At 37.5% G+C, this 20,114-nt stretch overlaps 4 non-coding genes across 4 annotated transcripts; all 4 read left to right on the forward strand.

Annotated features, from left to right (window-relative positions):
* Window positions 1-24: 24 nt before the first annotated feature.
* Window positions 25-97, forward strand: TRNAT-UGU (transfer RNA threonine (anticodon UGU)). The gene has a single exon. It is a non-coding gene; the product is annotated as a tRNA-Thr (tRNA).
* A 354-nt stretch (window positions 98-451) lies between these two features.
* On the forward strand, window positions 452-524 carry TRNAT-UGU (transfer RNA threonine (anticodon UGU)). The gene has a single exon. It is a non-coding gene; the product is annotated as a tRNA-Thr (tRNA).
* A 64-nt stretch (window positions 525-588) lies between these two features.
* TRNAT-UGU (transfer RNA threonine (anticodon UGU)) lies at window positions 589-661 on the forward strand. The gene has a single exon. It is a non-coding gene; the product is annotated as a tRNA-Thr (tRNA).
* Window positions 662-726: 65 nt separating this feature from the next.
* On the forward strand, window positions 727-799 carry TRNAT-UGU (transfer RNA threonine (anticodon UGU)). Its single transcript has one exon. It is a non-coding gene; the product is annotated as a tRNA-Thr (tRNA).
* Window positions 800-20,114: the final 19,315 nt, after the last annotated feature.

Raw genomic sequence — 20,114 nt, forward strand, 5'->3', positions numbered from 1 at the left:
CATTGACGAGTATTGTGCAATGTCGCCATCGTTGCTCAACGGTTAGAGCACTGGTCTTGTAAACCAGCGGTTGTGAGTTCGATTCTCATTGGTGGCTCCTTTTGCATGTTTGCTAATTTTTGGTAGTTTATGATGGTCATTGATGAATCCTTGTCCATCGTGCAATGTTGCCATCATAGCTGAGTGGTTAGAGCACTGGTCATGTAAACCAGGTGTCGTGATTTTGATTCTCACTGGTGGCTTTTTTGCCCATTTGCTAATTTTTCGTTTTTCATGAAGGTCATTGATGAGTACCGTGTAATGTTGCCATCATAGCTCAGCGGTTAGAGCACTGGTCCTGTAAACTAGGGGGTCGTGAGTTCGATTCTCACTGTTGGATTTTTTTGCCCGTTTGCAAACTTTTCGTTTTTCATGAAGGTCATTGATGAGTCCTTGTCCTCCGGGCAATGTCGCCATCATAGCTCAGCGGGCAGAGCACTGGTCTTGTAAACCAGGGGTCGTGAGTTCGATTCTCACTGGTGGCTGTTTTTGCCCGTTTGCTAATTTTTTGTTTTTCATGAAGGTCATTGATGAGTATCGCGCAATGTTGCCATCATAGCTCAGCGGTTAGAGCACTGGTCTTGTAAACCAGGGGTCGTGAGTTCGATTCTCACTGGTGGCTTTTTTTGCCCGTTTGCAAACTTTTCGTATTTTATGAAGGTCATTGATGAGTCCTCGTGCAACGTCGCCATCATAGCTCAGCGGTTAGAGCACTGGTCTTGTAAACCAGGGGTCGTGAGTTCGATTCTCACTGGTGGCTTTTTTGCCCGTTTGCTAATATTTCGTCTTTCATGAAGGTCATTGATGAGTCCTTGTCCTCCGGGCAATGTCGCCATCATAGCTCAGCGGTTAGTTCACTGGTCTTGTAAACGAGGGGTCGTGAGTTCGATTCTCACTGGTGGTTTTTTTTCGCCGTTTGCAAACTTTTCGTTTTTCATGAAGGTCATTCATGAGTTCTTGTCCATCGTGTAATTTCACCATCATAGCTCAATGGTTAGAGCATTGGTCTTGTAAAACAGAGGTTGTGATTTCGATTCTCACTGGTGGCTTGTTTGCAAACTTTTCATTTTTTGTGAAGGTCATTGATGAGTCCTTGTCTATCGTGCAGTTCATTTCTCTCCGATAACTTTTTATCGTTTGCAAAATTTTCCAACGGTCACTGTTAGTTTTTATAACACACACACGGTCACTGTTGAATTCTTGCACGCTGCACAATGTCGTCATCATAGCTCAACGGTTATAGTTTTGTTAACCAGGGGCTGTGAAGTCGATTCTCAATGGTGGCTTTTATCCGTTTGCAAAATTTTTCCTCGCTGTTGAATGGGGCCTTCATAGCTTAACGGTTAGAGCACAGATCCTTTGAACTACAGGCCATGTGCTCGGTTCTCAACAGAAGCATTTTTCTTTTGCGAATTTTTTCTCTTTTTTAACGGTTGCTGACCAGTTCTTGCACGCTGTATGTTCTTGCAGTCATAGCTCAGCGGTTAGATCTCTTGTATTGTAAGCCGAGGGTCGCGCGTTCGATCCTTATTGCTGACTTTCCATTTGCAAATTTTTTGTCTTTTATAACGGTCACGGAGTTCTTGTATGTCGTTGAATGTTGTAGAATATTGTACGTCGTTGAATGTTGTAGAATATTGTACGTCGTTGAATGTTGTAGAATATTGTACGTCGTTGAATGTTGTAGAATATTGTACGTCGTTGAATGTTGTAGAATATTGTACGTCGTTGAATGTTGTAGAATATTGTACGTCGTTGAATGTTGTAGAATATTGTACGTCGTTGAATGTTGTAGAATATTGTACGTCGTTGAATGTTGTAGAATATCGTAGCTAAGCGCCTTTTTCGTTTGCAAATACTTCAACTTTTATAATGGTCACTGATGAGTTCTTGCACGTCGTATAATTTCACCATAGCTGAGTGGTTAGAGTACTGGTCTTGTAAACCAGGGGGGTCATGAATTTGGTTATCACTGTAGCTTTTGTATGCAATTTCTTTGCATTTTCGCTGACTAATTTTGCACGTTGCAGAATCTCGCCATCATAGCTTACTGTTTAGAGCACCGATCTCTGAACCAGGGGTCGTGAGCTCGATTCTCTCTGGTGGTTTTCGTTTGCAAGATTTTCCAGTTTTGTAACGATTGCTTATCAGTTCTTGCACGGTGTAGTGTGTGGGTGTCATAGCTCAGCGGATAGAGCCCTGGTGTTTTGAACCAGTGGTCGTGATTTCTATATTAGTTTAACGTATGTAAATTTTCTATAGTAAATTCAGACACATAGGAAAGAAATTTTTCAATTAATTGTTTACAGAGATATATCTAGTAAAGAAAGAGAGATTTTTTGTATAATTATGCTGAGGGAAACAAAAAAATTAGTTGCCTCCACCGGAAATTGAAATTCAGTCTTCTCGCAATTTGGACAAGCGCTCAGCATCGTCAGAATAAATTCTGTTATATAGCTATTTTAATTGTAATTTAATATATATTACCTTAAGTTATCGATTAAAATATGCTGATTAATTCAAGAATTTAAGATTAGGGGAAATGCCGGGGAGGGGTTTGAAATGTATACACCAAGGTTCATCTTAATCACAAAATTGCTTATCATCGTCCAAAATAACCATGATATGAACAAACAATATGACACAGTAAATGAAGCGAAACAAAATTTCAATAAAAAAAAATTCTAATGAAAATTAAATATGCAGAAATTTTAGTTAGCCCCGTCAAAACAAAGTAGAACCACGCAGTGAGAATAAACATCAGTGGAGTTTCACTGAGGAAATCATTGCTTGGAGTAATAGAAAAAAAAGCCATCCCTCTTAGTTCAAGGTGGAGAGGGGAAGTACTTCAAGGGAAATCTTTCTTAGGGAGAATGAAGTAGGGCGAAATTTTTAGAAGGGAGGTTGGAATGAGAAAAGTTAACCCTTTGCATTCGAAGCCTTTTTCGCTCGGACGAACTAGCAACTCGAGACGATTTTCCGCATATTTGGTGAATTTCTTACAGCTAACTTAAAATGATTTTACACACAATTTAACGTTTAAAACTTTTACATTTTAAAATTTTATATATCTTTATACTTACAAATAAAAAAAACAACAACTTGAAGAAATCAAATGGTTCTTTTTATGTCTGAAGATACTTGTGGTACAGCGGCTCTTTCCCGGGATACAAACGGTATTCTTTGCGGTATTTCTTCGGATTCTGTGCACGTTATCTATTCTGAATTTTCTGTTTCTTCTGCGGAATCGCTGTCGCTTTCGCTTTGACATTCACTACCTATTACCCTGATTTTTCGCCTTCTTACACTTCTTACTTCATCGCTATCTTCATCACTGCTTTCCTCCTTTCTATCGTCAAGTAGTCTATGCATAGACGTAATTTCGTTCTTCACATCAACGAAAAATCTAACTCATCTTCACTTGAACTGATTCCTTCATCGTATTCCATGCTTGTGGCGCTCCGTAACTATGAAAATAATATTCCTATTGCTGCGGCTGTCGAGTTCGGACTAGCGCGAAGGCGCATATATAAACTATAAATCTAAAAAACGTATTTAAGATTAAAAATTGGCAGTTGTTTTATACGCATGGTATTGTCGAATACAATCATGAAGCGATGTTGCCCAAATCAAACCTAAATAAACATTGTTACCGCTCGAATCATAGCGTCAAACCGAGTTGTGATTAAGAGTAACCTCTCGAGTTACCCCATCAACTCAAGTGGTGACCGAGAGTCACCTCTCGAGTGTAAAGGGTTAAGTTAATGTGTTTCGCTTGCATAAATGCCCGAGCCAGTTACTGGATTGTTTGCTGCAGATGTTGGTCTGGGAATGAGACTCTAGCGAGTCGTCTTCCGTGATCAGTGTATGTTGAACGGATCGTCACGGTGGTATCGGATCCTCATTGGATGGAGAGTGGTGGCCCCTTGGTGGCTCGCATTCAGGTGTGGCGACCAGTGTAAGAGGTACCGATCATCACAGTAACTGGGAGTTGAGCAGTGAAATTTGAGCGACTTGGTCACCGAAATCGAGGGAGGAGCATGTGGAAGGATTCTCATGGTCGTATCGGATCATCATAGGATGATGAGTACATATATATATATATATATATTATAGGTCCAGATGTGCCTCCTTCAGGTATGGTAGAACGCGGCTTGGTCCACAGATGCCCCCAGGTTCCGCCGTTAGAGAAGCATGGGGATGACGAGTGGTGGACGGGGGGGGGAGGGGTGTTTACTTGGTTACGGATATTATGCCGGGTTTTCTTGGGAGTAGAATTTCTGCATCGTGTGAAGATTGAAAATGCCGATTGGTTAAAATCCCGAAATTCATGTTTTTTGACCAATCAGCGTTTTCACGCTGCACACGGCGCAAAAATTCTGCTTCTAGGAAAACCCGGCTTCAGGGAGATTACGGGGAGTATTCGGACGCTTTGGCCCCGGGGTTATGTCTTTTAATTCACATCAAAACAATAGACGTGGGATGGTCAGATGACCACCCTACGTCAGGCCTTGACTGACAGATCATCCTTGGCAACGCCCCTACTTTTTCCTTTTTTTTCCAAAAAGGGGAAATGGCTGTTTTCCCGCGCTGAAAAAAAACATGTCTGAACGTGTTAGGGGCCGAATTTCGAATTTTAACAAGATTTTAATTCGCGTTGAAATTACGGATCAATTTATTTGAAAATTTGGATTTGGGTTCTTTGAATTTTTTCCCATTTTTTTAGTATCAATCACGACGTAGGGGAATGGATGTAAGGGTAAAAAAATGAGGTTTAATTTTTGCACGTGAACAAACAATACTAGGCACTAATTAAGATGATTAATGAGTAATTAATTTAGTTTTTTTAATTTAATGTTCTCTTTACACATGTTCCAATAAGTGGATTTTTATGTGTGCATGCGTAAATACGATTAATGAGTGCTAAATATAACACAATAACAATAGCATTTTACTTCAACTTTCACGGAATGCGTCATAATAGCTGCAGTTTTCTTCAACTTCACCTATATATAGGTGGGCATAATGTCATTCCATGTATGTATCGCAACAATGCATACCAATATTCTAAATTTTTAACAAATCCACGTTGTATTCACATGTTCATAATTTTTAAATTTTCCCAATTCTCTATGCAATTTACTCGACATAATATCTACAAAATATATCTCTTTCTTAGATATTTTGTAGGCTGAGAAAAACATCTCTTTGGAAAACGAAATAATATAATGTAAGGGGTGCGGTAAAAGTCCTGGACACATTTTAAATATTAATAAAAAAATCAACAAATCGACATAGAAAAGTGCGGTTTTTGCACGGAAATACTTGATATAATTTAATTATATTTTTAATATGATGTCCTAGAGTTTTTTTGACAAATTAAAAAAAATTCGCTCACTAGCACCGTAAAATACAAAAACTCGACGAAACACACAAAATGCAACGAAAACAGGGCGTTAATGCAACGAAAATTACACGTTTAGATGTAGCCCGAGGTAAAAAGGGTGCTCATATTGAATTGTAATGGTTTCTTTTAAAATTTAAATTGTCATGTGAGTACAATGAATACACTATTTGTGTTGTACTTTATGTGTGTTATGCCGAGTTTTTCGTTTTATATCGCCACATATGAGCGAAACTTGAACTTTTTTTTAATTTATCAAAAAAAGTCTAAGCAATGTCAGGGGTATTCTAGTGTAAATTACACTTTTTTAATGCTAATTAACTGATTTGTTACTAATTTTTTTGAAATGTGTCTGGTACTTCTCATTCATCCTGTATAACTCGCATATTTTATGTCATTGTCCTTACTGGTACTTCGAACTCAGCTGTAAGCTTTAGCATACCTCTTTGGATAGATTTCTGCCTACTTTTAATTGGGAAATAAAATTTACGGCTTTAATAAAAAGAAAAAAAAATCATGTATGAGAAAAGTAGAAATTAGAAGAAAAGTGTGAATAAAATTTGAATTTCTAAAGTTACATCTTTATGGCTCAAACGAAAGAGATATAGAGTCAGAAATTTCCACCAGTAAGCCTCGAAACAGATTACTTCCGTTTTGCATATTTATTCTAATGGTCTGCTAGTGTATATTGATGAGAGGGGGAAGGGGTTTCCTTTACGCCGAGAACACGATGCCCCCCCCCCAGTACGCTACTGCATTAGCCCAGAAGAAGAGTGAGCAGCGGCGGGATAGTGTATGGGGAAATTGACTCCGCCAATGACCAGGCAATCGTTATTCTGTCTTCCGAAGATAAGCCGAAAATTGATCAAACGCTCATCCTGTATTTGATGCAATGAGTGCCGAAGCACAGCTGGCCTTCCATTAATATTCTACGATGGCCTATTCCACGCTCCATTTTACCCACCATACTCTCATCCTTCCTTTCTCTACGGGGAAAGATATTCCCGGTGAAGTTTCCACCGGTTATAATTTTCAGAAATATACTGACGTGAATAGTGCTTTTGAAATAAATTGAAAGCTTTCATCCTGATGTATTTAAATACCCTTTACCGGGCGTCCATTAATTATTCATACTGTGGAGACGAATAAGCTCTTATCTTTAGCTGGGAGGGAGTAGGCGTACACAGGCAGTAATACTTTCTCGAGATAAGCGCCAACAATCACTATGAGTGATCTTTTAACCTGACCGTGATTTAGGGTCCCCCCATTAAGCTGCGATTTAAGTAAATAATCGGGAAAGTTCTTAATGCATGGAGAGAAGTACAGTCGTCGTTCTTTATAAAGACGCCCCACTCTTTCCACAGAAATCGGATGTTACACTGGAAGGTCGTTATATCGAACTTTAAAAATGAGCGTTTTAAGAGAATTCATATTTATACTGAGTGAAAAACTATGCAGTTAACGCTCGTTGTAACGATCCTCCCGCTTCCCATCGTTATACGAAAAACGGACATTGTATAAGGAGTTTTAAGTAGAAAGCTAAAAAAAGCTTCTTAACCACTTCGCGTACAAGCAGTTGGTGATAAACTTGAATGATCTGTATTGTACATCGCAATTTATAGGCGATAAATATTGTAGCCTTCTTCACACGTTGCAAAAAAGAAAGAAACGGAAAGAAAGAAAGAAAAAAAAGCAATAAGGGTGGGGGAAAGAACAATACAGGCAGTAGATAATTAGATAAGGGAGTTAGAGAGAGATAAGAGAGATGTACGGAACCTTGCTTTTTCCCCCTTGCCCACGTACTATTTTTCTCACTTAAATGTGCAGTATACAGGGTGTCCTGTAAGTGCTAGCACGGCCTATATCTCATCAATCGTCCGTCGTAGATGAATGATTCCAATTTAAAAAATACTCAACAGGTGTTCAAAAATTACCCTGTACCAGTTTTGAGAGTGAAAATACAGTGTGTAACATACTAAAAGTCGAAAATTTTATATGGTCCCCTGTGCTCTAACTCACTAGAGGGTCGTTGCCCTGTATCTGCTGAGGAAAAAAAAAACATCTTTAGTGCAATATTCACAGAGATATTCGAATTCAAAAAACAGAGGAAATGTGGGAAAGGACAGCGTTAAATGCTGGTAAAATGGTTTTACCCGCATTTAACGCTGTTCTTTCCCACATTTCCTCCGTTTTTCGAATCAAAATATCTGTAAATATTGCGCTTAGCAACATGAAATTTTTTTTGTTGGCTTCAGGGTCAGGGGACCGTTTCCTCCTCCGGCTTTTGAAAATTCACTAAAAATGGTATATATATCTACTCTATAATATAAAATCACAAACTCGGAAAGGGCCTGTTGCTAAGCAACCGAGTGACGGAAGTGGGTGAAGTTTTTGAGTGACGGAAATCTGTTACGTTTTTGTGTTACAGAAGTCGGTTACGATTTTGGGTCAAATATTCATTTAACTGTAGCACATATCGGGACCCATTTGACCCATCGGGACCATGTTATGTGCATGCACTGAGAGGCTCCTATATCCTACAGCAGAGCCCTTAGGCTGGAATTTAGATTTCGAGCCCCCAAACCAGCTTTTCAGGGGCCCCTCTGTGATTAATTTATAGTGTGAAAAATCAAAAAGTGATAAGAATCGTTGTGGCCCCTGTCAGCCCTGCCCTTGTGGGGGGGGGGTCCATGCCGAGAGGTATGTATAATATACACACAACAGCAGTGCTCCCAACACAGGGTCGGTGTTCCCGGGGGAGATTTCACGTATAAGTAAAAAGTTTTCATTTCCAGGGGGCCTTGATGGATCTCATTGTTTTCTTGCTACTTTTACGTTGAAAAATTTGCGATAGCGGAAGCAAAAGATATATCCAGTCTGGGGCCCCACCAAAAGTATGCGAATTGGTGTCCCGGGTAATTGGCTGGGGGAGGACCGACAAGCTTCCAAGTCGGGGCCCCCATGTTTACAGGTTTCATTTTGGGGGCCCTGGATGAATCTCATTCTTTTCTGTTGTAGAATTTGCGACAGCGGAAGCCCGAGATAAAGCCAGTCTGGGCCCCTCCAAAAGTATGCGAATTGGTGTCCCGGGTAATTGGTTGGGGCCCTGGATTTTATTCGTTGGTAAAACGAATACAAATGAAAATTTTTCATGGACTCGCTCCGGGGGATGACCGACAAGCTTCCAAGTCGGGGGTCCCATGTTTACAGGTTTCATTTTGGGGGCCCTGGATGAATCTCATTCTTTTCTGTTGTAGAATTTGCAATAGCCGAAGCCCAAGATAAAGCCAGTCTGGGGCCCAACCAAAAGTATGCGAATTGGTGTCCTGGGTAATTGGTTGGGGGCCCTGGATTTTATTCGTTGGTAAAACGAATACAAATGAAAATTTTTCGTGGCACTAGCTCCGGGGGATGACCGACATGCTTCCAAGTCGGGGGCCCCATGTTTACAGGTTTGATTTTGGGGGCCCTGGATTTTATTTGTTGGTAAAACGAATACAAATGAAAATTTTTCATGGCACTCGCTCCGGGGGATGACCGACAAGCCTCCAAGTCGGGGGCCCCATGTTTACAGGTTTCATTTTGGGGGCCCTGGATGAATCTCATTCTTTTCTGTTGTAGAATTTGCAACAGCGGAAGCCCCATGTTTACAGGTTTCATTTTGGGGGCCCTGGATGAATCTCATTCTTTTCTGTTGTAGAATTTGCAACAGCGGAAGCCCCATGTTTACAGGTTTCATTTTGGGGGCCCTGGATGAATCTCATTCTTTTCTGTTGTAGAATTTGCAACAGCGGAAGCCCGATATAAATCCAGTCTGGGGCCCCACCAAAAGTATGGGAATTGGTGCCCCGGGTAATTGGTTGGGGCCCTGGATTTTATTCGTTGGTAAAACGAATACAAATGAAAATTTTTCATGGCACTCCGGGGGATGACCGACAAGCTTCCAAGTCGGGGGCCCCATGTTTACAAGTTTCATTTTGGGGGACCTGGATGAATCTCATTCTTTTCTATAGTGGAATTTGCAACAGCCGAAGCCCGAGATATAGCCAGTCTGGGGCCCCACTAAAAATCTGCGTATTGTGTCCTCGCTACTGGATGTGGGGCCCTGGATTTTATTCGTTGTAAAATTGATAAAAATGAAAAATTCTCACAGGGGGGGGGGTGGTGTCCGACAAGCTTCCAGGTCAGGGCTCCATGGAAATGTTGGCAGGTTGTAATTCGGTGCCCCTGGATGTATCTCATTGATTTTTGTGGTTTAACATTGTAAAATTTGCAACACATGGGTAGCCCAAGATATATCCAGTGTGGGGCCCCACTGAAATTCAGCGAATTGAATCTGGGGACCCCCATGGGGAAGTTTTCTGGGGGTACTTGATGAATCTCATTTGTTTTTTGTTGCTTTATTATTATTTTTATTAAAATTCGCTTCTTCAATAAGCTGGTGCTTTCACACGTCCCTTCCCCTAATCCATAGCACGCTGATGAAGTGGGACGAAATAAACAAGATATGTTGGGAAGAGAAGTGGGGGGGGGGGTTGGCCGCCAAAGTATTACGCCAAAGTATATACAGTTGTACTCCCTGGATTTACAATTAGACTAGGGGGGACAGAGCCCCCCTAGTCTAATTGTAAATACAGGGAGTACATATTTTTTGGCCCCCCCGGAAAAAGTTGAAATGACGGCCCTGCCCAGGAGATACAGAGCGGGCAACAACTCTCTAACCGTATAAAAATTTTTATATTTTGATTTTGTTACTCACTACATTTTAATTCTCAAAACTTGTACAGGGTAATTTTTGAATACCCGTTGAACATTTTGTAAACTGGAATCTTACATCTACGACGAGGGTTGGGGATCATACATCGAAACGAGGATTGGGGGAGGGATGCCGTGAAGAACAGAGGAGGGGGGGGGAACACACACACAACTTGGTTTAGGGGAACACACACACAACGTAGAAGTACAATAAAGCTTCGCGATGAGAAAAAAAGAGGTTGAAGAAGCAGTCAGCTGGATTGAATTTATTCCACTTACATTTGGACCCAATATTACGTCTCCGATAGTGAAAGGGTTAAAATAATTTCATATATTGACGGAATAAAAATGAATTACATTTTCCATGTTGGTATAATGTAATGCATAATGTATAATGAAAATGTATCAAAGAATGATTAGAAAATGCTAAGAATCATATGAATACGAAAACAACAATAAAATTGTGGACAACAAAATTGGTCGTTTTATTAGATGGAATGGTCTAGATAGGTCGTTATATTGGGTAAAAATAACGTAGGATGTATAGTAAAACATTTGGGTCTTACCGTACCGGTCGTTTTAATGGAACGGTCGTAAAAACTCTTTGTTATAATGAGCGTCGATTATTGTACTAATTTAGTTACAATGTGAGAAGTTGCAATAAAATGCATCGGGTTAGAAAATAATAATGAAATTGTAATACAGTGCACACTTGCTATAACGACCGCGTGTTATTGCTACTTTTCCGTTATAAGGACTTGGTACGAGATAAGTCCCAAATTTTTTCCTGCCCATCGCACGATAATTTACCTTCCGATATAATAACCATTCAATCCAATATCCCTTATGATTCCAATCCCTGGTTGGTATTTCCTATCCTATTTTATACTAATGTTTAATTCAATACGACACCGAAGTATTCTTCTGTCCAGTCCTTTTTTTGCAAAGAAATGTGCGAAATCCGTGTTTTTCGTTTGCCAAAATTCTGTTTGATTTTGACTCTTGATGTTAGAGAAATCGGTACATAGGAGCGTGCATGTAATTGACTATTACAATTTTATGATTATATTTTAACCTGATGCATTTTTACTGCAACTGCTTACCATCTGACAAAATGAGCAGAGCTGAGTTTGGACGATGTATTGAGCTTAATGCTTTTTGTAGGTCGTCATGTGTCGTCATGTTGGATGAAAAATAATGTTCCGGAGCCTCTCACAAGCACTCGAGATGGCAAACTACGAAGCAATTCGAAAGACAACACAGATTTATTTCCCACAACAGCTGTTTATACGTATTTGCAAGCAGAGATTTTGACGAAACACGCTAAAAACAGATAGCGACTTCTTTAACATACCATTTAACACCAAAAATTTTTGTAAACATGAATGATTGTTAAGTATTTTACCCGCACGATCGTTCGAGCTCGGGCATAAAGAGATACAAAAAAGAGATCTCGTCTTCAAGGAAACTCAACAAAACTTTTCTTGGTTCTCTTCTGACGGCGCCACTACATAGGAAAAAACAAATTTCCAGAACAATCTACATGATTTGCGTGGCATCTTTACACATCTCTTGGTGCTATGAAATCGCCAAACATCGGAGCTGTCGCAAGATTTCCCAAGTTTGTTGTTAATTTAGCGAGATTTATAGAGAAATGCGATAATGGCTAGTTACAGGCGAAAAATGACATGATAAATAAAGGCCATTTACGTAATTTTTCGTAACAACAACTTTGGATACATTGGAAGAAATTTGGGACTTTTCGTATTGATCGCAATAACGCATGGTCGTTACAACCGACGTGCGATTACTCAAAATGTCTCAAACTTTCCAAGTCATATACATAAAAAAATATAAAAATTAACTTTTTATGTACACCGTGTATTCCAAAACTTCCAGCCGGTCAAATGTGAATGCGGTTCTGAGCAATCATTTGCAAAAAATTGCACGTTTTTATTTGCAATAATAATGGATTATATTTGACTGCGAACTTGTCGTCAATGCTTGAGAGAGTGTTGTTCCAAAAATTGCAAAATCTAAATTAAATTCAAGTATGCAAAATCTTTGTGATTTTCCAAATAATCGTGATAAACAGTGAATAAAAAAATAAAATTAGTTGAGTGTTCATTCTATGTATGTACAATACCTGAAAATGGAAACTTTTAAGCTAACGAAAAGTTTCCAAAACATAGTGATTATATATATTTAATATCTAAATAAATATTTCATTTAAAAATGTGACATTTTTTTTTCAAATTACTTTTCAAAGTGGGATCTTTATTTCAGTAATTGGAATTTTTAGCACTAGGGGGACTGAATAAAAAGTTAATTTCTTTATTTTTTTACGTGTTTGACCTTTCAGCAATATTATGATATTTTGAATAACTGCACGTTATTTGAAATTTTTTTGTAACTGACAGTGTTTCTGAAGTCAACAGTTGTAGAGAGATATCTGCTATGAACTCAGTTTAAGAGAGCCTGCAAGGCTTTGCCTATCCATACGAATAGCATTAGACAATGAAGAGAAATAATGTAAACACATCTTCTCTAGATTTCCATCCAAAAAAAAAACAACAACAACAATAACAACTTTAACCTTTCTCATAAAGTTTTTTCCTTCCAAAAGTATTATATTCATGAGCTTTGCTTCTTTTTATGACGGATCATTGATAACAAAAAACGGGCATTAAAATTTCATTCGCAAGCATCTTCAGTAATCTTCTCCACCGTCAGAAAAAAAACCGTTTTATTCGAGTGAATATATGAGAAAGATCCACTTCATATATCTTCTAACGTTATTGAAATTTTAATGGATGACAGACTCGGTATAGTGGATCCTTCAGTTTTACAACGCATTACACGATCTTTGAATTTTGCACGTGTTCTAAACAACAAGCCTTATTCCTTTTTCTACGACAGTGGTTCGAAAGTGTGATGCGTTCGAAAATCAAGAGGATATCTGAAATGCAGATCAGGGTGGCAAAAATCGGAAGCCTTTCACGTTCGCAATTTATATCGTGGAGAATATTCTCAAATAGAGCGGAATATGAAGAACTCACTGTCTATGTAACTGGCGTATATCCAAGAGGAGTAGTCTTGGCAGGGATTCTGGAATCTCTTTGATCTGGGACGTATTTATTCTAGGAGTTCAGACAGGACCAATTTACGGAGCAGATGGAATTCACGATATCCAGATCGGTCTACATTATATAAAGAGAGCGAAAGAAAGGAGAAAAAAAGACCGGGAATGCTATATTTTTTCTGGAGTTTTTTTGTTATATTCCTTCCAAGAGGAGATATTATGCTATCTCTGCATTGTGACTACGGCTGAATATTTGGCTGATTCAGTTTTGAATTCTTCCGTTAACTCTTTCAGATAAAAGAATTTGGTTATAAAGTATGCTTTTTTAAAAACTGAGTTCCTAATAAAATAAATGAAAATGATTCTGATGTTTTCTACATTACATTAAAATAAATGAAAACTTACGAAACACTGGAGAACACACATTGAAATTACGTCTGGCAAGAAAATGTACAATTCAGAAAGATTTTGACCTGCTGAACACGAATATCACAATGAAAAAGGTTTATTGGCTCTTGTTATGCAGATATTACCCTGTTAGCAGTTAAAAAGTGCTTTACGAGCTATAATATCTGGTGAAAAAGTGGGTGAGTATCATAGAACAGCCATACCAGGGAAAAATGGTCAACTTCGATGCAGGCTGATTACTGTTGGTTGGGCAATTGTAAGAGATGCTTCTTACGCCCAGTACAAGGGAAATACAACACGACGTTACGTGTCAGACGCCGATAAATGAATTAATTGTACTGTTATACGTTTGTGTTTCTTTCTATGTAATTGTGTGGTGTTCCTACTTGTGTTGGGAAGTTTCTATATATTTGCTTTGTTTTTGGTGTATATTTATTTTGTTTCCTATACACTTATGGTCTGTTTCAATATACTGTACTGTGTCATTATTAAATGTATGATCTCAGAGAAAACTGTAGCCAATAAAATGTTCTTATGGTCAAATTCATTTACATAAGGCTCCTAGTGTATTGATGGGCATGATTATGTAAATCATTAAAGTTTCAGCTTCAGCTAAAAGTTCAGCTATGAATTACATAATATAAATTACTATTTCAGTTTCGAACACAGAAACTTTATCAAAATTTGTTGTCTAGTGTTGACAAAAGTTAATCAAGCTAAATTAGAGAAAAATCGTTCTCTTTATTGCTTATAGAGCTGAACTCATGTAAACGTATTAACAAACTTGCACGCATGATAAACATTATATGCCATCAATGTAATTGAATAAAAATTGATTCAAAATGAACAAAACTATTTAGTTGATGGAATGAAAAAAATTGAGATTTCATTGACTCAATCTCATTTAAAATTAAATTTTAAGACTAAAAAAAAAATTAAATATATTTTTTTTAATAACCCAAGTAATTATGAATGGATTTCAAATATTTCCGCCATTTTATGAAATGAACAGTTTCTTTTATTTTGAATCAATTTTTATTAAATTACATTGATGTTAGGCTATTTTATCATGTGCGCAAGGTGTTATAATATTGTTTTTTCTTTATAATTTGCAAAAAAAGTATTAGAGATATGTAACACATTCTATTGACATAAGATAGTAGCCTATATACAATCCAAATACCAGTATGAGATTTGAAATTAATGAATGGTTAAATAATACAGTGATACATCGGCTAGCGAAAATTATTCGTTCCAAAATCACGTTCGTTAACGAAATTTTTGTAATCCGAAGCATAATTTCCCATAGGTTTGTATGGAAAATCATTTGACTCGTTCCAGGTTTAGCCCAATATCTGAAGGCAAGTTTTCTAACACACCAGGTTATGCTACAAAAACTGACCAGAGGCTAAAATGAACAGCTTAAAAATCGGATAAATCTCTTCCGGGACCCGATGACCTTTCTTTCCGAGTGCACGTCGGCAGAAAATCCAGAAAACATTTGTTTCGTTGAATGTACATAAATATTTGATAAATTTCATCAAGCTTAATAAACACTAAGTAATTGTAATGAATCGAAGTTTGGTTTTTTACATCATGTATAATGAATACATTTTAAAATAGGAAAAAAAGTATATTTATCAAAAACTTTGTAATTCGGTGATTTTTAATTCTTTCAGTGCCGCATTATGAAAAAATTAAATAATTTTTGCGAAAATTTCTTTGTAGGTCATTTTACGCTAAAGTTTCAGTATTAAGGCCTAAAAATTAAAAAAAAATTTTTTTAGTTCCAAACGATTTAATTAACCTGGTACATTAAAGTTTCATCAGCACTAAACACTGACAAAAAATGTACAAAATACTAATTCAAATATGTTGAATAACACATAATGATACATATTTTTTAATTTACCACAAAGAAAGCAATGATTTATTTGTTTTATACACTTGTGAGGGAACATTTTGGAAAAGCCGTATTTCACTGCATCACACTTTTGTGTGCAAACATTTTGTAAGGCCGCAACCTCAAGCTGAATTTTATTAATTAACATATTTTAAAAAAAACAAATAATCCTACACTTGTACAGTCATCAGGTAATTGTAAAGTAGTTATACACACATCCTTTATACTTCAAAATACCAACACTCAACAACGTATGTAAGAGATTTTACGGGGATTAAAAAGTTGGTGGTAATTTAAAGTACCGTCAGTACTGAAAGAGTAAAATATCCTCTCTCGCAAGCATTTTTTCCCCCATCATTTCTATAAAAATTATTCCAAAAATCACATGGAACAAACATGAAAATTCAGGAAAATGGAGCGAAAAAACTTTTCCTTTTAATAATATATCTTGGGAAAAACGCATGACGAAAATTTGCTGCTAACTCCTACATAAGACAAATATTTTATGAGAACTTTTCCTGTTTACATACCGTGTAAATATATTTTTAAGCCCAACTCGCTTTTGTAACCAAATAGAGCAAAAATATTGAAAACTTTTCTCTCTCTATATATTTCTGAAGGAAGCTTCACAACTAAGCTGCTATGGGCCCCCTGGATCACTGCTGCGAGTTTTCCCTTCCGTTAATGGCTTTTCCGCCTCCGAAAACTGCCGTGTTCCGTTTTGCGACTAATGCAGCGGAAATGGAATGTAAATGGGATTCCCATTATTTCCATAACGTTTAAAGTGGGGGGCGAAAAGAACTCAGGGAAACGGGCTGGCTGGGATTCGAACCCCGTACCCCTCTCTTTTCTCTATCTCTTCGCTCTCTTTCTAATTCGTCAACCAAACTCCGGATAATGGTCTGTAATGCAAAATATTTCGTGCCAGCTTTGAAAAGGTCTCCACGAAGCCCACTTTTCGCTTCCACGAATCGGAATAGAATGGTGAAAGAGTACGTGGAAAAAGTTTTTGGCGAAACGGAACTCTTTGGTTGGTTGGCTGGTTGTTTGGTTTTAGATTATATAAAATAAGTTCGAGCATGGGAAGGTAGGGAAAGATAGAGAGTTGGAATAACAACATTTTAGGTGTCTATTTGAATTTTATTGCAATGGCTGAAGTTTAACGCGCATTTCTAACACAGAACGAAATCGTTTCCAAATACATATCTATCTCAATAATGAGCTACAAAAATATATAAAATAGATACATATAATATTCAAGATATACGGAAGACTGGATGTTGTGAAGATATTTATTATTTGAGATGTTAATTTTTTAAGGAAGGAAAAAACTCATCTCTGCCTCTACCGGGAGTCGAACCCGGGACCCTCGATTGCCGGACGAGTGCTCTGACCACTAAGCTGAGGAGATAGAGATTTTCCTTCGCTAGAGCGTATATATGCCGAACGGAACCGTGCAATGGACGGTGAAACCGATCAGCTAATAGCTCATGGACGACGAGTATCTTGTATTAACAAGTGGAGAGCGACATTCATGTCATACATATAATATTGTTTTCTAGATAAATTTGTCAGTGTTTGTTGCCGTTGAACTACGAATGGGATTGATAAGAACATCTGCAAATCAATTGCCGTATCTCCCCGCATTATCCTGCATGACGGGAAACACCGAGGGAGACCAGCATGACTACCCGTATTTTCCGGCATGCCAAAAAAAAAAATTCGAATCATAGATTCCGGAAATGAAATGTTATTAAATTTCATATTGCAAGGGGTTATTTAGTTATTAAAATAAATAAATAAACTTTTTATTAACTATACAACATTACATTCGATCATACTGTCCTAAAAAAACTTAGAGACAGAATGAAAGTTGTTGCCCTGTCTCTCTTAAGCCCTCCACACCCAAAAAAAACTATGTTCTTAACCACTTTATGATCAGGGACGTAATATTGCGTCCAAACGTCAGTGGAATAAGTCCAAACAAGTTCTGTTTTTTTTCCCGTCTCCTCGCCATCGCGAAGTTTTGTTGTAACCCTTTATATATTTTCTCTGAGTTGTATCTATAACCTGATAGTGATTTTTCTTTTCCACATATGATGTATCTTTCCACTATTTACATGTAACAGGAAAAGAGTAGAGTGAGGGTGAAAAGAGTAGTCTACTTTGTGAACGTATTCTCTTATATATCTTCTTATATATAATCCATTATAATCTATTATACTGTTTTACTCTTTCACTTGTCATTTTCTTCCTTCGCTCTTCTATTTTTCTTTCCTTCTCGTTTTCCTAACTTGTGGTTAGGTTAGGACATATTTATTTGGTTACCATATTTATCGCCGATCCGTCAAATAGAGATAATCAGAATTTGTTGTCAATCCCTTGTAATCGGAGGAGGGGGGGGGGGGTTAAGTGGAATACTCGCTGAGATATTTGAATTCGGAAATCACTGAAAATGAAGGTAAGGACACATAATTTACCGGACAATCTCATTCTATGCTTCATATGTTGTTTTTTTTTCCTCCCCTCATTTTCAGTAATTTTTAAATTCAATTATCTCGGTGAATATTTCACGATAGGGCAACAACTATCTAACTGAGTAATTTAGGACAAGGCGTTCAAATAAAAAGTTAATTAATTTATTTTAATAACAATTCAACCCCTTGCAACATGAATGACGTATCTAAGATCTAAACGTTTTTTTAACTGGAAATTTGCTTCTAGCATCAACGGTTCGCGAGTTATTCAAGGATAAAGGGACTTTTTCTTATGCATCCTGTATATCAGTACGACCAATGAAAACATTCAGCACCTGACAGGCTGAAAGAGGCGGAAATACACACGTTGCGATCATTGGTCGGTCATCAGTTGAAATGTCTGGGAATTCTGATTATAGAAATAAATCTTGCAAATGAAATGATATTCTGAAATTTAGCGGGACGTAGGTTTCAATTTCATTTTTACGGTCTCAAGCTCGGTCTCATAATGTCTTATTACCTAATGACTATAGAACGAATTCGTGTTCAATCCTGAAACATTTGGATTTAAATTCCATAAAATCTTTTGGCCAACCATTCAAAATTGTCTAGAAGTTATAGTTAACGTTTTGGCCCTGGTGGGCATAATGTCCTTATACAGTGATAACTCGGCTAACAAGATAATTTGTTCCAGAATCACGTTTGTTAGCCGAAACGCAATTCACGGTAAGTTTCTATGGGAAAATCGTTTAATTCGTTTTATTTCGCTGCCCAAAATTTAAAGATTTTTAAGCACCAAGATGCTATAAAAAAGACAAAAACTGACCGAAGGTTAAAGCGAGCAGCTTAAAAATTTATTAATGAGAATTTACAGCAAGACAGGATACTGAGATCTTTCATTTCACACTATGTACACAACTAACGCCAGCTGGTGTTGACTTAACCCAGTCTAGTTCGTAAGTGTCCCCATCCATTCGCTCAGCTCGTTTTTGTGTCTCATACATGCAGATGGAAAAGATAAGATCCTAGAATGTCCAAACTATTGAAGTATGATGTTTGAGTCTTGCATTGAAAGAACGCCCGTGCTCTGAAAACATAAGCTCCTTTTTTTTTTTCCATTGCATTTTCTATTATAGCTGAATCTTTCATTTTACATGAAACGGTTCATAAACTTACAGAAAAAGTAGAGGTACATCTGGAAAAAAATTTCGAGATGGGCATATGAGGTGATTGAACTCGAGGGACAGCAATTTTGATGATTATTGACACTAAAATTCAGCTCACGAAGCGGCTGTTAGCGCTTGCAACATAAAATGTTCGTTAGAAGAAGCAGAAAAATCAAGGAAAAAAAAAGCTTCGTTAGCCAAGAAATTCTTAAGCCGAGGTGTTCGTCAACCGAGGTATCACTGTACATTATCATAATATGACCATGGTGTGAAAAAAATGTAGAAAATAAGAAAACGTTCTCGGTTCTATTTTATGTACACTGAAGATTACATTGGTAATACTTTATGCTTACTTAATTTTCTCCGCCATCTAAAAACAGAATCTTTCTCAATAAGTAACTTTTTATTTGACCAACGTGCCAAGACGGAAAAAAAAAGTGAGAGCAAAATTATCACTATATCATCTTATAAACCGGAGTGAAGCCCATATCGAAATACGCCCATGTACTTTGCTTCTGTTTGAATGGACTCATTCACGCTACTACGGAGTTCTTATATTACTCGGCGGTAATGCGTTTCACTTTGTGAGTCGAGGCTATCGTAAAAATAATAACTAGGCTTCGTCACTTGGTAAACTGCTTCCCACAAATGAACTTATATTTTCGCCGGTCGGGATGAAGTAAGAAAAGAAGAAAAAAAAAAGAAGTAAAAGTTGCACATGCTATACTCACCTCATTTGCAGTAAAGCTTAATAACCTTTTTCCCTTAAAAGTGATTTCAGTTTTTAGAGATTATCACGCCTCTCGGACATTTTTACGCTTCTAGAGTAGCTACTATTTGAAAAATTCCCCCCTCCTTTTTTTAAAATTATAAAGCATAG

The sequence above is a fragment of the Pholcus phalangioides genome, unplaced genomic scaffold (assembly GCF_987345545.1).
Source record: "Pholcus phalangioides strain wild (caught in Gottingen) unplaced genomic scaffold, Ppha-v1.0 ptg000009l_1, whole genome shotgun sequence".
Classification (NCBI taxonomy): Eukaryota; Metazoa; Arthropoda; class Arachnida; order Araneae; family Pholcidae; genus Pholcus; species Pholcus phalangioides.